This window comes from Lissotriton vulgaris, chromosome 1_1, assembly GCF_964263255.1.
Source record: "Lissotriton vulgaris chromosome 1_1, aLisVul1.2, whole genome shotgun sequence".
Lineage (NCBI taxonomy): Eukaryota > Metazoa > Chordata > Amphibia > Caudata > Salamandridae > Lissotriton > Lissotriton vulgaris.
Window position 1 is genome coordinate 1,223,659,889 of NC_141685.1, and position 17,432 is coordinate 1,223,677,320.

Below are 17,432 nucleotides of genomic sequence, written 5' to 3' on the forward strand. Positions count from 1 at the left end.
GAAGTGCCTTTTTTATATTTGGTGAAAATTGCTCCAGTGGTTTTTATGAAAATTAACTTCAAAAACACATATATATCTGGGCGGAGCCTAACCACACATCTCATCCTGAGATCTGATTGGCTGTCAGCACTTCATCCAAGAAGTGTTGGCAGCCATCTTGGGACCAATATACATGATAGCACCTCATTAAAAAGCATTGTAGTTAACCCCTTCTGTGCTGATGACGAGCCCAGGCTCGTCATGCAGCACTGTGCTCGTGTGCTGGTGACGAGCCTGGGTTTGTCATGAGCCGTGGAACGCTCCCACGCTGGGATAATTCCCCTGCTGTGCTGAGCGTTCCGTTGCGTGGGCGGGTTCATGACGACCCCAGGCTCGTCACCAGCACACGAGCACCGTGCTGCATGACGAGCCTGGGCTCGTCATCAGCACCGCGGCGCCGTGCGCGGCCCCCCTCCCCCGCGCCGTGGGGAAATTAGCCCCGCAGCAAAGGGGTTAATAGGTACATTATAAATCATTTGTTGATGGTACCATACTCATTTTAGGAATTGTGGTCTGTTCTAAGGTGATTTTACCATGTGAAAAATCCTTCTGCTGGGATATCATGAATCATGTTTGAAAGAAAACTATTATCTCATGCTTTTCCCACAGTGGTTTGGAAGGGTATCTATAAGCTAAACTGAAAGCATATTTCCTGTAAATTCATATTATCTTTCTTAGTCATGTGAGAATAAAGTCTGACATTCTCAGTAAAACATGTACATACAACAAGGACAGAGACTGTCAGTTGATTCCTTTGTGTTCTACTGCAGCCTCCTAGAGTGTTCTAAAGAACAACTAGAGCGCTAACAGTCTTACTTATGACAAAAGTATGGCACACCAGACGCCATCTTGAATGGAATGAAGTGGTAAGTTTGAAAACATTTAATTTAGAAAGGAACAAAATGTTTTGCCATAGAAAGTATGATTAGTGCTTCAGAAAGAAAAATGAGGGCACATTTTGAGTGACTTCTCAAATCCTCTTCTATTTCATTAAAAAAAATCTGACATGCAGTCTCCCAAGATGGTCACCAGAGACAAAAGATCCCAAATGTAGCCCAAATATCACCCAGATGTACCCAAGTATAGCCCAATGACAGAATGTCCCAGAGTGTTCTAAAGAACAATCAGAGCACTAACAGTCTTACTTATGACAAAAGTATGGCACACCAGAAGCCATCTTGATTGGAATTAAGTGGTAAGTCTGAAAACATTTAATTTAAAACGGAACAAAATGAGGGGGTTCATTTTGCCATAGAAAGTATGATTAGTGCTGCAGAAAGAAAAATTAGGGCACATTTTGAGTGACTTCTCAAATCCTTTTCTATTTCATTAAAAAATTCTGACATGCAGTCTCCCAAGATGGCCACCAGAGACAAAAGAGCCCAAATGCAGCCCAAATATCACCCAGATGTAGCCCAAGTATAGCCCAATGACAGAATGTCCCAGAGGGTTCTAAAGAACAACTAGAGCGCTAACAGTCCTACTTATTACAAAGGTATGGCACACCTGAAGCCATCTTGATTGGAATAAATTGGTAACTCTTAAAAGATTTAATTTAAAAAGGAACAACATGAGGGGGTATATTTTGCCATAGAAAGTATGATTAGTGCTGCAGAAAGAAAAATTAGGGCACATTTTGAGTGACTTCTCAAATCCTCTTCCATTTCATTAAAAAATTCTGACAAGCAGTCTCCCAAGATGGCCACCAGAGACAAAAGAGCCCAAATGTAGCCCAAATATAACCCAGATGTAGTCCAAGTATAGCCCAATGACAGAATGTCCCAGAGTGTTCTAAAGAACAACTAGAGCGCTAACAGTCTTACTTATGACAAAAGTATGGCACACCAGAAGCCATCTTGATTGGAATGAAGTGGTAAGTCTGAAAACATTTAATTTAAAAAGGAACAAAATGGGGGGGCTCATTTTGCCATAGGAAAGTTTGATTAGTGCTTCAGAAAGAAAAATTAGGGCACATTTTGAGTGACTTCTTAAATCCTCTTCTATTTCATTTAAATAATTCTGACATGCGGACTGAAACATGCACTTTGAACACCAGCAGCAGACTTCCCTGGTGAGCAGTAGCTTTACTACTGTGATCTAATGACAACTAGAGTGCTAACATTAAGAATTTATGGGAAATGTGTGACTCATCTGAATGCCTTCTTGATGGAACCAAAGTGAACAAACATTGAAAATGCAATAGATCTCGCCCTCATTTAAGTTAAAGCCATTCTGTTTGTAATGAGGTGGCTTTTTACCTTTGCTTTTATTAGTGTTTTTAAAACTTTCAATAATTAACAAGCATATGTATGCATATATGTATATGTATGCATGCATTTATATTTATATTTATATAGATATGCAGATTATATATGTTTATATATGTATGTATATATTACCTACTGGCGGTAGCCAGTAGGTATATATAGTTAGGACCTAGTTTCCATAGGAAATCCCCAACATTCTATTGGGAATAACTTTGGCGCTGGTTGATGAATCTTCACAAATTTCTCAAAGAAGATGGCTCGCTCCTTCCCTGAAAGTTTGGGGGGGATTCGTCAAGTGGGGGCTGAGAAAAAAGGGGGGTCCCAAAACGTGTTTTCCCCATGTTAATTTCCATAGGACTTTTAGACACGGCTACAGCTTGAACCGCTGAAGGGAATTACACCAAACTTGTCAAAATGGTAGTGTCTGGTACGCAGATCACGCTTTTGGTAAAATAGTGTAAATCCTTCCAGTGGTTCCTGAGAAAAATAAAAGAGAAACAAATTATATATCTACAACCGCGCACCCGTGCGCGCACCCCCGCACATTTTCGGAATTTATTTTGGGGGGGGGGGCTTGGGGGGCTTCTCTCTTTTATTTTAGTGTGTTTTATTTTAATTTCGAGGGTGCCCACCCCTCGTTTTACTCCCGAGATCACCGCCGCGGCCCGAGCCGCCTCAAGATGGCCGCCACCTGGTTGTGGGCGGGGCCGGGAGGACGTGGTGTCCGCTTCCCCCTGCCTGGGGGAAGCCTTTGATGTGCTCGCCGGTCTCCCGTGCCAAGGGGGAGACTGGATAATGATGCCGGCTGGTGCGGGCTGCAGTGGCGTCACTAGGGGGGTGCGGACAGCACCAGGTGACAACATCACATGGGGTGACACATTTACGCTGCAGCCTCACCTCACCTCTGCTCTGCTTTGCTTTTTCTCTGACAAGCGCAGAGGGCAGAGGCCCGTCGCATAAAGAATTCTGGCCATTCGCTCAGAAAGACGCACAATCAGCACTCGAGGCAGCTCAGTGGAACGCAGAATGAACACTCGAGGCAGCTCCAATACGGATTCTAAGCAAGACGGGTAATTCTATTCCATTTTCAAATAATGCCAGGGAAAGTTAATCTGTTTCAAAGTAGATACTTGAAGAAACTTTACTTCAGACAAAGTTCAATGACATCCAAATACACGCGGCAAAACCGGAAATGTCTCTTCTTTTTTTTAAAAAAAAAAACACTAAATACAGCGCAATTCCATCTCACGCTCGATTCCTAATGGGAATAGAAGTCCTTAAGACAGCCGCTGGTGCAATCATGTCACGCCCCAAAAATTACAGACAGCCGCAGGTGCAATCCACACACAAAAGACAGATATGACAGTACCTTAGCATAATTGGTGAACGCTGTCCTCAATATTTCTTTCCTCCTTGAAAAGTCGCTAAAAAAAAAATAATAATCTTAGCGTAGATTCAAACTACGTGGATCCGATCCCGATCGTCGCCAGATAAATTATGTAGTAATGCAAAAGAGATCCTTGTAGTTTAAAGATGTTTAATCTGGAGGACAGCTTAGACAACCACTGCTTCAGGTAACCAGTTACAACGACAGTGGCACATGCAAAGAATGTTACACCTTAACAGAACCAAACAATTCCGAAGGTCATGATGCAATATAACAAACATGCAGAACTCTAAGCACGAGATACAGTAGAATACTACACTCTCCCAGTCCCAGGCTCCTTGACGTCAGCAGGTAAATTGATGTTGATGATGGGCTCTCGCTGAGCGGGATCGGATCACAGATTGGCGCAGCCACAGTCAGTTCCTGCAGCCACCAGTGCGCTGTACGCAACTACGCACTGACACAGGGTCCTAGGAAGTTGCCCTGACTAGGCCTCAGATTCGGTGGGCGCTTTCGTTACTGCTAAATATTTATACAGGTCAGAGGCTCAGTGACAATTCATTAACAACGAGTGCTGAAGTGGACATGAAGTGTTATTTAAGGACACGCCGGCTTGCGGCCATGTTAGCCTCTCTCAAGGACCCGTCTCTTTCTTTCTCCTGCTGCTGCCAGGCCTGGTTTCCTCTTCCCATTGCTTCCTCCGCGCCAGAGGTCATTGAGCCCGGTGACGCTGTTGTGTGTTTGAGAAGGCCGCTTTGCTTATGTTATATTTCACAAGTGCCGAGTGGATTTCTTCATGTCAGCCCCATGACGCCTGCCCACCCTGAACTCGGAGCCCCCTTATTTACACTGTTTTTACTAATGCCAATGCCACGACACATGATTAATGTTCGAACACTAATCTTCTGCAAAGCGCCACCGTTTGATACTTTTCTCTTGCAACTGACAAACGCAGGTATTTTTAAAGGAAACTCAAGTTTGGTTTTTCATGTTAATCATTATTTTAAAATACTTACGTTATAACCTTGTTCAATTTAGCAGTGGTGAAGGATCAGATGTTGCTTTCATGAAAGTGGCACAGGAGTTCCAAGTTTTTTTGGTGGCGAATCTCTGAGATTACTAGGCATTGTCATTTATTAACTGTTTGGCTTAACAAACCATTTGTTTTAATTGAAATGTGTACAAGACATAACATTCAACTTTATTAAACTATAGCTATGCTCCCAAAACATGTATTTTATTGGTTATTACGATGCCTAAAATATATCTGCCAGGTGTCCCTGTTATCAAAAAAAAGTAGGTCAGTGATCTTGTGTAGATACTTTAGGAGCATTGGGAAGTTGAGGCAGGTTTCATACCACAAAAGAGGTAATTTATCTTACTAAATAGTCATAGCTGTTGATCTCTATTCAGTTCTTGATTCTCTAACATGCATCACTAAAAGTGCTACACATAAGACATTTATATGTCACACGTAAGAAGACTAAATATATGGCTATATCACACATACGCAGTCTCAAACTTTGACAGCTATGTATTAGGTCACTGCAATTACTCCAGTTCGTTTAAACAAGAGGCATGCTATTCTTCAGCCAGCACCCTCCTGCCAGCTCAGCGAACCCCAGCCAGGCCGCCGACAACCTCACGAAGTGGACGAGCTCGCCCCGCTGAGGACCCCGCCCAGCAGACCCGGAAGCAAGAAAGCCCCGTGGTTCACCGACGAACTCAAGAGCTCCAAGAAGAACTGCCGAGCCCTCGAGAAAGTCTGGAGAAGGGAACCCACACCGGACAACAGGACCTCCTTCAAGCTTGCCACCCGGAAGCACCACCAGCTGATCCGCGCCGCCAAGAAAACAGCATTCAAGGAACGGTTGGACAAAAACGCACAAAACTGCAAGGAACTCTTCAACATCGTGAAAGAGCTTTCCAACCCCAGCGCAGGAAACAACGACATCACCCCATCGCAAGACCTCTGCAACTCCCTCGCTTCATACTTCCACAACAAGATCGCGGACATACACAACAGCTTCAACAACCAACCAACGCACACCATGACCGAACAACCATCCCCCACCACCACCCTCCACGCCTGGACCCCGATCAGCACCGAAGACACCATCCGCACGATGAACTTCATTCACTCCGGATCACCGACCGACCCCTGCCCTCACCACGTCTTCAACAAGGCCGACGCTGTCATCGCACCCCACCTGCGAGACATCATCAACACATCATTCGACACCGCCACCTTCCCTGAGAGCTGGAAACACGCCGAACTCAGCGCCCTGCTCAAGAAATCAACAGCGGACCCCACCGAACTCAAGAACTACCGCCCCATCTCGCTCCTCCCGTTTCCAGCCAAAGTCATTGAGAAGACCGTCAACAAGCAGATGGCCGCCTTCCTCGAGACGAACGGACCCCTCGACCCCTCACAGTCCGGCTTCCGAGCCAACCACAGCACCGAGACCGCCCTCATCGCCGCCACCGATGACATCCGAGCCCTGATGGACAATGGAGAAACAGCGGCCCTCATCCTCCTAGACCTCTCCGCGGCATTCGACACGGTCTGCCACCGCACCCTAGTACAGCGCCTCAGCAACATCGGAATCCAGGACAAAGCGCTGGAATGGATCATCTCCTTCCTCGACGGAAGAACACAGAGAGTCCGCCTACCACCGTACAAGTCAGAGGCCTCCGAAGTCATCTGCGGCGTCCCTCAAGGATCATCTCTGAGCCCCACCCTTTTCAACGTCTACATGAGCCCCCTCGCGGCCATCGTACGCAAACACAACCTCAGCATAATCTCCTACGCCGACGACACCCAGCTGATCCTCTCCCTGACCAACGACCCCACCTTCGCCAGAGCCAACCTGCACGAAGGGATGAAAGAGGTAGCCGAGTGGATGACGACCAGCCGCCTGAAACTGAACTCTGACAAGACGGAGGTCCTCATCCTGGGCTCTTCCCCCTCCGCCTGGGACGACTCCTGGTGGCCTCCCGCCCTGGGCACCGCACCCAAACCGACAGACCATGCACGCAACCTGGGCTTCATCCTGGACTCCTCCCTCTCCATGACCAGGCAAGTCAACAACGTCTCCTCGGCGTGCTTCAACATCCTACGCATGCTACGGAAGATCTTCCGGTGGATCCCCACCAAGACCAGGAAGACCGTCACCCAGGCCCTCGTCACCAGCCGACTGGACTACGGCAACGCCCTCTACGCCGGTACCACCACCAAGCTCCAGAAGAGACTCCAGCGGATCCAGAACGCCTCAGCCAGACTCATCCTCGACATCCCACGAACCAGCCACATCACCGGACATCTGAGAGACCTTCACTGGCCCCCCGTCAACAAAAGAATCACCTTCCGCCTCCTCACCCACGCACACAAAGCCCTACACGACCAAGGCCCGAGCTACCTCAACAGCCGGATCAACTTCTACGCTCCCAAACGCCACCTCCGATCAGCCAACCACGCCCTCGCCGCCGTCCCCCGCATCCGAAGAGCGACTACAGGAGGAAGGTCCTTCTCCTACCTGGCCGCCAAGACCTGGAACTCCCTCCCTCCCGACCTGCGCCTGACCCAAGACCTCCTCTCCTTCAGGAAGAAGCTGAAGACCTGGCTGTTCGAGCAGTAGCGGCACCCCCCCTTCCCCCCCAGCGCCTTGAGACCCTACGGGTATGTAGCGCGCTCTATAAGTGTCACTGATTGACTGATTGATCTTCGAAAATGCCAGGGGTTAACTTGTTTCGCAGTTTGAATGAATATTATGTATATGTGTGAATGATGTGTGGTGATTTCCAGCTGCAACAGAGTCCAAAAGCCAAGTTGTCAGTAAACCATGAAATATGATATTGTGCTGCTCAATTTTAATGCAATTGCTGCAAACGTTTTGTGTCTAACCAGATAGAAACATAATACAGTACTGGTGGGCGTAATGGTAGAAGGTGGCAACTGTATTATAGTGCTGTGAGGTCCCAGTCTGCTTTAGAATGCACTGTGAATATGCAAGGCTATAAACGTTTTATACGCTAGGGCACAGTCATAAATGATCAGATCAATACGATCCTCTTCTGAGCAGCTGCTGTGCCTGCCTGCCATCCGCTACTGATAACTGCAGTCACACATTCTATCTCCAGTTATTGTGCTTCCATTTCTGGTGCTTTGGAGTACTTTTAAGATCTTTTTAGCGTTTCTATTGCTCAAATGGCTGTAATTTCTGATATTTATGTGTTTCCCTCGTCTTCATTGCTTGATTTTGCGTGCAAGAAAGTGTCACTCAAAGCCATTGAAATGTCACTCATAATTACACTGAAATTATAAAAATGTCACACATAGCAATCTGAAACCTTGGCAGCTATGAGCATGCTTGACAGACAACTAATGTCACCGCAGACCAAGATGGTCGTTCGAGGTGAGAGCCGAGTGAACAGCAAGGAATTATAATGCGAACTAAGTTTGGCTTTTAGTTAATAAGCTTTTCCTGTGTTTATATCCACTGCAAGGCGCATGTTTTCTAGTCACGTTTTCTCTGTAAAACTCCCATTTTAGCAGGCGGAGGGGGTGGATGGTGAGGGCAGAGAGGGAGATGGTGCAGGCAGAGGGTGAGATGGTGCAGATCGTGTAGGCAGGGGGTAAGATGGTGCAGGCAGAGGGTGAGGTGGTGCAGGCAGAAGGTGAGGTGGTGCAGGCAGAGGATGAGGTGGCAGAGGGTGAGGTGGTGCAGGCAGAGGGTGAGATGGTGCAGGCAGATGGTGAGGTGGTGCAGGCAGAGGGTGAGATGGTGCAGGCAGAGGGTGAGATGGTGCAGACAGGGGGTGAGATGGTGCAGACAGGGGGTGAGATGGTGCAGGCAGAGGGTGAGACGGTGCAGGCGGAGGGTTAGATGGTGCAGGCGGAGGGGGAGATGGTGCAGGTAGAGGGGAGATGGTGCGGACAGAGGGAAAGATGGTGCAGGCGAAGGGGAAATGGTGCAGGCAGAGGGAGAGATGGTGCAGGCAGAGGGAGAGATGGTGCAGGCGAAGGGAGAGCTGGTGCAGGCGGAGGGGGAGATTAGGTGGGTGGTCATTTACTATGCAAATAGCTCAAGCTCTCGCAAATGCGAGACCTATTGCATTGCAAATGCTTGTTATTAGTTGATAGAGCAATATATGTATATATATATGGCGGAGGTGCGCGCGAAATAAAACAGCTTCAGCACTAGCTTTGGGTATGCATCCTTTCTTGCTGGAAAAGCGGATTTGGGAAATGGAGTTCAGAAAATATATATATTTCACTGAAAAAAACATAGGTTTTAGGCCATATATAGTTTGGAATTAGCATTTAAAAAACCTTTGAAATTCACTGGAAAAACCATAGGTTTTAGGCCTTATATAGTTAGAAATTAGCATTTAAAAAACCATGAAAATTCACTGAAAAAACCATAGGTTTCAGGCCTTATATAGTTAGGAATTAACATATAAAAAACCATTGAAATTCCTCCTATATAGTTAGCTGGACATTTTATTAATATAAAACCAATGAAATTCCACATATAGTTAGTTGCACTAACTATATATTTCGCGCATCCGCAATCCAATGCTGATGATGTCACATATTACATAATTCATGACATGGTCAGTGACATCACTGATGACATCTCAAATGACATCACTGATGACATCACTGATGACAGCTCATTTAACATCAATGATCACACCACTGATGATATACTTCATGTGATAATACAATGCACCTCCTTACACTCTAATATAACCTCTGTTACACCTAGTGTAAAATACAGAGTATCATTTTTGAAACTATTGACACACCAATACCATTTACTACATACGCACTCACTGATTCCTACGTCTACACACTCATTCATTCATTCATCCATAAGGTCACTCGTACATACAGTCACTCATCATTACAACACTATCATATGCACTCATACACCTATGCAGACACTCACACACTGCCACTCATCCATGGAGTTACTCACACACCTAGTCAGTCCTGTAAAGAATCAATCACACTTTGATTTCTTCATCTATACAGTTAAACACAGAACAGCTTACATTTTCACAGATATACTAACACATACTTACTCACTTATACAATCAAATCCTTCATCCATACTCTTATACATCCACTCATTCTTCAATATGTAAAACATATTTAAACTTTACAAAAACACACAGACACTGGATGATGTCATCAGTGATGTCATTTGAGATGTCATCAGTGATGTCACTGACCATGTCATGAATGATGTAATATGTGACATCATCAGCATTGGATTGCGGATGCGCGAAATATATAGTTAGTGCAACTAACTATATATGGAATTTCATTGGTTTTATATCAATAAAATGTCCAGCTAACTATATAGGAGGAATTTCAATGGTTTTTTATATGTTAATTCCTAACTATATAAGGCCTGAAACAACCTATGGTTGTTTTCAGTGAATATATATATATATATATATATATATATATATATATATATATATATATATATATACATATATATATATATATATATATATATATATATTACCTACTGGCGGTCGCCAGTAGGTATATATAGTTAGGATTTTTTCTCTATGGGATTTTTGAAAATTCTATGTCTAATAACTTTGGCGTTTGTGGACGGAATTGGCTGAAATTTTCAGGAAAATTGAACATTTTGTTTCTGAGCAGCCCCTGACAATTTGGGGGGGTTTCATCAAGGGGGGGGCGAGAAAAAAGGGGGGTCCCAAAACGCGTTTTTCCCATGTTAATTTCCATAGGGCGGTTGGCCTCACTTTTAGCTCGAACGGCTGAATGGATTTGCACGAAACTTGGCAAAATTGTAGGGACTGTTAGCCCGATGTGCCTTTGCTAGGTCTCAATATATGTGCTCCAGTGGATTTTGAGTAATTTAGGTTCAAAAAAAGATATATATCTGGGCGGAGCCTAACCACACATCTGATCTGATTGGCTGTCAGCACTTCATCCAAGAAGTGTTGGCAGCCATCTTGGGACCAATATACATGATAGCACCTCATTAAAAAGCATTGTAGTTAATAGAGGGTTTTAGGACTTTAGTTACATTATAAATCATTTGTTGATGGTACCATACTCGTTTTAGGAATTGTGGTGGGTTCTAAGGTGATTTTACCATGTGAAAAAACCTTCTGCTGTGATATCATGAATATTGTTTGAAAGAAAACTAATATCTCATGATTTTCCCACAGTGGTTTGGAAGGGGATCTATAAGCTAAACTGAAAGCATATTTTCTGTAAATTCACATTATCTTTCTCAGTCATGTGAAAATGAAGTCTGACATTCTCAGTAAAACATGTACATCCAACAAGGACAGAGACTGTCAGTTGATTCTTTTGTGTTCTACTGCAGCCTCCTAGAGTGTTCTAAAGAACAACTAGAGCGCTAACAGTCCTACTTATTACAAAGGTATGGCACACCTGAAGCCATCTTGATTGGAATAAAGTGGTAACTCTTAAAACATTTAATTTAAAAAGAAACAACATGAGGGGGTATATTTTGCCATAGAAAGTATGATTAGTGCTGCAGAATGAAAAATTAGGGCACATTTCGAGTGACTTCTCAAATCCTTTTCTATTTCATTAAAACATTCTGACATGCAGTCTCCCAAAATGGCCACCAGAGACAAAAGAGCCCAAATGTAGCCCAAATATCACCCAGATGTAGCCCAAGTATAGCCCAATGAAAGAATGTCCCAGAGTGTTCTAAAGAACAACTAGAGCGCTAACAGTCCTACTCATTACAAAGGTATAGCACACCTGGAGCCATCGTGATGGGAATAAAGTGGTAACTCTTAAACCATTTAATTTAAAAAGGAACAAAATGAGGGGGTATATTATGCAATAGAAGGTATTATTAGTGCTGCAGAAAGAAAAATTAGGGCACATTTTGAGTGACTTTTCAAATCCTCTTCTATTTCATTAAAAAATTCTGACATGCAGTCTCCCAAAATGGCCACCAGAGACAAAAGAGCCCAAATGTAGCCCAAATATCACCCAGATGTAGCCCAAGTATAGCCCAATGACAGAATGTCCCAGAGTGTTCTAAAGAACAACTAGAGCGCTACAGTCCTACTTATTACAAAGGTATGGCACACCTGAAGCCATCTTGATTGGAATAAAGTGGTAACTCTTAAAACATTTAATTTAAAAAGAAACAACATGAGGGGGTATATTTTGCCATAGAAAGTATGATTAGTGCTGCAGAATGAAAAATTAGGGCACATTTTGAGTGACTTCTCAAATCCTTTTCTATTTCATTAAAACATTCTGACATGCAGTCTCCCAAAATGGCCACCAGAGACAAAAGAGCCCAAATGTAGCCCAAATATCACCCAGATGTAGCCCAAGTATAGCCCAATGACAGAATGTCCCAGAGTGTTCTAAAGAACAACTAGAGCGCTAACAGTCTTACTTATGACAAAAGTATGGCACACCAGAAGCCATCTTGATTGGAATGAAGTGGTAAGTCTGAAAACACTCAATTTAAAAAGGAACAACATGAGGGGGTTAATTTTGCCATAGAAAGTATGATTAGTGCTTCAGAAAGAAAAATTAGGGATCATTTTGAGTGACTTCTCAAATCCTCTTCTATTTCATTAAAAAAATTCTGACATGCAGACTGAAACATGCACTTTGAATACCAGCAGCAGACGTCCCTGGTGAGCAGTAGCTTTACTACAGTGATCTAATGTGCAACTAGAGTGCTAACATTCAGAATTTATGGCAAATGTGTGACACATCTGAATGCCTTCTTGATGGAACCAAAGTAAACAAGCATTGAAAATGCAATAGATCTCGCCCTCGTTTAAGTTAAAGCCATTCTGTTTGTAATGAGGTGGCTTTTTAGCTTTGCTTTTATTAGTGTTTTTTCAACTTTCATGTAAATAACATGCATCTGTATGCATATAAGTATATGTATGCATGCATTTATGTTTGTATTTATATAGATATACAGATGATATATGTTTATATATGTATGTATATATATATATATTCACTGAAAAAACCATAGGTTATAGACCATATATAGTTAGGAATTAGCATTTACAAAACCTTGAAAATTCACTGAAAAAACCATAGGTTATAGACCATATATAGTTAGGAATTAGCATTTACAAAACCTTGAAAATTCACTGAAAAAACCATAGGTTATAGACCATATATAGTTAGGAATTCGCATTTACAAAACCTTATTTTACTCACACAAAACCATTGAAATTCCATATATAGTTAGTTGCACTAACTATATATCGCGCACCCGCAATCCACTGCTGATGATGTCACATATTACATCACTCATGACATGGTCAGTGACATCACTGATGACATCACTGATGACATCTCAAATGACATCACTGATGACATCACTGATGACAACATCCAGTGACTGTATGTTTCTGTAAAGTTAAAATATGTCTTACATATTGAAGAATGAGTGGATGTATAAGTGTCTGGATGAAGGATTTAGTAGGTGCATGACTGACGGTATGAGTGAGTGATTAAATGTGTCTCACTGAGTGCATGGGTTAGTGACTAAACTGTCTTAATTTGTGCATCATTATGTCTGTTGTTCTGTAAACTGTTGCATGTGTTGATAAGTAGCTATATGAGTAACTATATGGGTTATTGATTGGTTGCCCAAGTATTTGTATGGGAGACTGAGTGTGTGTGTGGGTGGCTGGGAGGTGTATGACTCTGTGCATAGATGTGTGAGCAGTTGATTCACTAGATGTATGGTTTCAAAAGTGCATGTGGAAACAGCTGTATGGGCGGTTGACTGTGTGCATGAGTGTATTGGTGAGTGAATGGATATCTCAGTGCTACATGTCAAAGTAAGTACATATGTAAAACACAGTACATGTGAGAGTTGACATATATAAATAACTGTGCATAAGAGCCAGTGAATGTGTGAGTGGCTGTATGGATCATTGTGAACTTGTATCAGGGATTGTATAAGAGAGTAAATATGTGTTAGTATATGTTTGAATAAGTAAAGTTTGTATAACTGTATAGTTGAGGAAATGGAGGTGTGATTGATTCTTTGCATGACTGACTAGGTGTGTGAGTAACTCCATGGATGAGTGACAGTCTGTGAGTGTCTGTTTACACTGATTGTATCTAAGGTTATATTAGAGTCTGAAGAGGTTCATCGTATTATCACATGAATGATATCATCAGTGATGTGATCAGTAATGTCAAATGAGATGTCATCAGTGATGTCATCAGTGATGTCATTTGAGATGTCATCAGTGATGTCATTTGAGATGTCATCAGTGATGTCATCAGTGATGTCACTGACCATGTCATGAGTGATGTAATATGTGACATCATCAGCAGTGGATTGCGGGTGCGCGATATATAGTTAGTGCAACTAACTATATATGGAATTTCAATGGTTTTGTGTGAGTAAAATAAGGTTTTGTAAATGCGAATTCCTAACTATATATGGTCTATAACCTATGGTTTTTTCAGTGAATATATATATATATATATACATATCAAAACCACATCCTTTGTAACGCCGGGACACCGGGACAACGGTGCATTAAGGGGCAAAGGTTCCCCTTCAAAAATGCAGGTCCACAAAACGTAGCAACGCTACGTAAAATGCACTCCCCTCGGGATACCAGGAAAAAGTTCTCAGCAAAATGTGCTTTTCCCAAAATTCATATTTATTTAAAGTGCAGCATCGTGAAAAGTCATGGAAACACAACCCAACGCGTTTCGGCGAGAAAAATCGCCTTGGTCACGGGTAGTTACAGATCCAATGAGCAAACATTTAAATAAAGTTTCAGCGTGATGAGTGCAACATAAACAAGGGACTCATTGCTTATTTGTGGCGGCCATCTTTGAATGGAGTGTACATACATTAGTCTCATGGTTCAAAGAAACAAGAATACGTTTGAGAGGCACCTTCTCTAAATAAAAAAGCATTTGGCATAAATAAGCCTAACATTGCCACTTATCTAATGACCTGACATGCAAAGGGAAAATGACAAAAAAGCTTAAATGCGCGTTCGATATTCACGCTAACATCTTAACTTAGAAAAACATCTGGTTTCTAAATTCTCCTTTAGATTCAGGCTAACAATGAAACATCAGTTCAGGAATAAGCTCATATATACACATACAAAACCCCAAGTGAGGTTATACATTCTGTCGTGTTAGTTTCCTCGGTTATTTTTTTAACTCGGTTATTTTTTAACCAACATACATTCTTGGTCTCTATTTAAATAATTTGCTGTTCTGTGATGTTTCATTGTTAGCCTGAATCTAAAGGAGAATTTAGAAACCGGATGTTTTTCTAAGTTAAGATGTTAGCGTGAATATCGAACGCGCATTTAAGCTTTTTTGTCATTTTCCCTTTGCATGTCAGGTCATTAGATAAGTGGCAATGTTAGGCTTATTTATGCCAAATGCTTTTTTATTTAGAGAAGGTGCCTCTCAAACGTATTCTTGTTTCTTTGAACCATGAGACTAATGTATGTACACTCCATTCAAAGATGGCCGCCACAAATAAGCAATGAGTCCCTTGTTTATGTTGCACTCATCACGCTGAAACTTTATTTAAATGTTTGCTCATTGGATCTGTAACTACCCGTGACCAAGGCGATTTTTCTCGCCGAAACGCGTTGGGTTGTGTTTCCATGACTTTTCACGATGCTGCACTTTAAATAAATATGAATTTTGGGAAAAGCACATTTTGCTGAGAACTTTTTCCTGGTATCCCGAGGGGAGTGCATTTTACGTAGCGTTGCTACGTTTTGTGGACCTGCATATATATATACATATATATATATATATAAGTATATATATATTAGGTATATATAGTTAGGATTTTTTTCCTATGGGATTTCTGAAAATTCTGTGTCGAATAACTTTGGCGTTTGTGGACGGAATTGGCTGAAATTTTCAGGAAAATGGCACATTTTGTTTCTGAGCAGCCCCTGTCAAGGGGGGGCCGAGAAAAAAGGGGGGTCCCAAAACGCGTTTTTCCCATTCATTTTTCCATAGGGCGGTTGGAATCACTTTTAGCTCGAACGGCTGAATGGCTTTACACGAAACTTGGCAAAATTGTAGATATGGTTTGCCCGACGTGCCTTTGCTATGTCTCAATATATGTGCTCCAGTGGATTTTGAGAAATTAACGTTTAAAAAAAACAGATATATCTGTAACAGCGCTCCGGTTAGCGCTCCGGTTTGCGTACCTGACGCGTAACGGAACTTCGCGAAGCGAAGCTGATTGGCTCTCCGGTGTCTGTCAACATTCTAAACAGTCCGGACCGGCCGCCATCTTGTCTCTCGGTAGGATCGAGAGACAAGATGTGGTGAAAATCAAAGGGGGAAAAGAAGGCAAGGGGGCAAGGTAGACCCCTTCTGACCCCCTAGGATTGATGAGGGGGATATTAAAGTGCCCCGCGGGGCAAAAAATAAAAAAAAAATTGCGATTTTTCGCGGTAGAGGCACGTCCCGGTACGCGAACCGGGCAGCTAACCGGCAGCATAACGGGAGTCCGCCATCTTGGGTTTTTGGAGCGTCCGGTTCGCGTACCGGGTAGCGTCCCGATAAGCGTAACAAGGGGAAAACCAAGAGAAACAGTACAAAAAAATGTAAGGGAATAGATTTCCACCAAACTTTGTAAAATTGTAGGGACTGTTTGTTTGATGTGCCTTTGCAAGGCCTCAAGATATGTGCACGTGTGGATTTTGTCTAATTAAGGTTAAAAAAAATATATATATCTGTAAGCGTGCTCCGGCGCACTTACGTTACGGGTTTTGTTTGCGCTGCAGAGCCGATACGTCACGGTTATGCGACGCGTCATGAGGCGTCTCATGTGGCTACGTGATACGTCACGTAATAAAGGATATATTTTACAGCTATAGATATTAGCTTTTAAAAAACCAATGAAATTCACTGAAAAAACCATAGGTTATAGACCATATATAGTTAGGAATTTGCATTTACAAAACCTTAAAAATTCCCTGAAAAAAACATAGGTTATAGACCATATATAGTTAGGGATTAGCATTTACAAAACCTTATTTTACTCGCACAAAACCATTGAAATTCGTATATATAGTTAGTTGCACTAACTATATATCGCGCACCCGCAATCCACTGCTGATGATGTCACATATTACATCATTCATGACATGGTCAGTGGCATCACTGATGACATCACAGATGACATCTCATTTGACATTACTGATCACATCACTGAAAATATCATTCATGTGATAATACGATGAACCTCTTCAGACTCTAATATAACCTTAGATACAATCAGTGTAAACAGACACTCACAGATTGTCACTCATCCATGGAGTTACTCATACATCTAGTCAGTCATGCAAAGAATCAATCACTCCTCCATTTCCTCAACTATACAGTTATACACCCCTTACTAATTCAAACATATTCTAACACATATTTACTCTCTTATACAATCCCTGATACAAGTTCACAATGATCCATACAGCCACTCACACATTCACTGGCTCTTATGCACAGTTATTTATATATGTCAACTCTCACATGTACTGTGTTTTACATATGTACTTACTTTGACATGTAGCACTGAGATATCCTTTCACTCACCAATACACTCATGCACACAGTCAACTGCCCATGCAGCTGTTTCCACATGCACTTTTGAACCCATACATCTAGTGAATCAACTGCTCACACATCTATGCACAGAGTCATA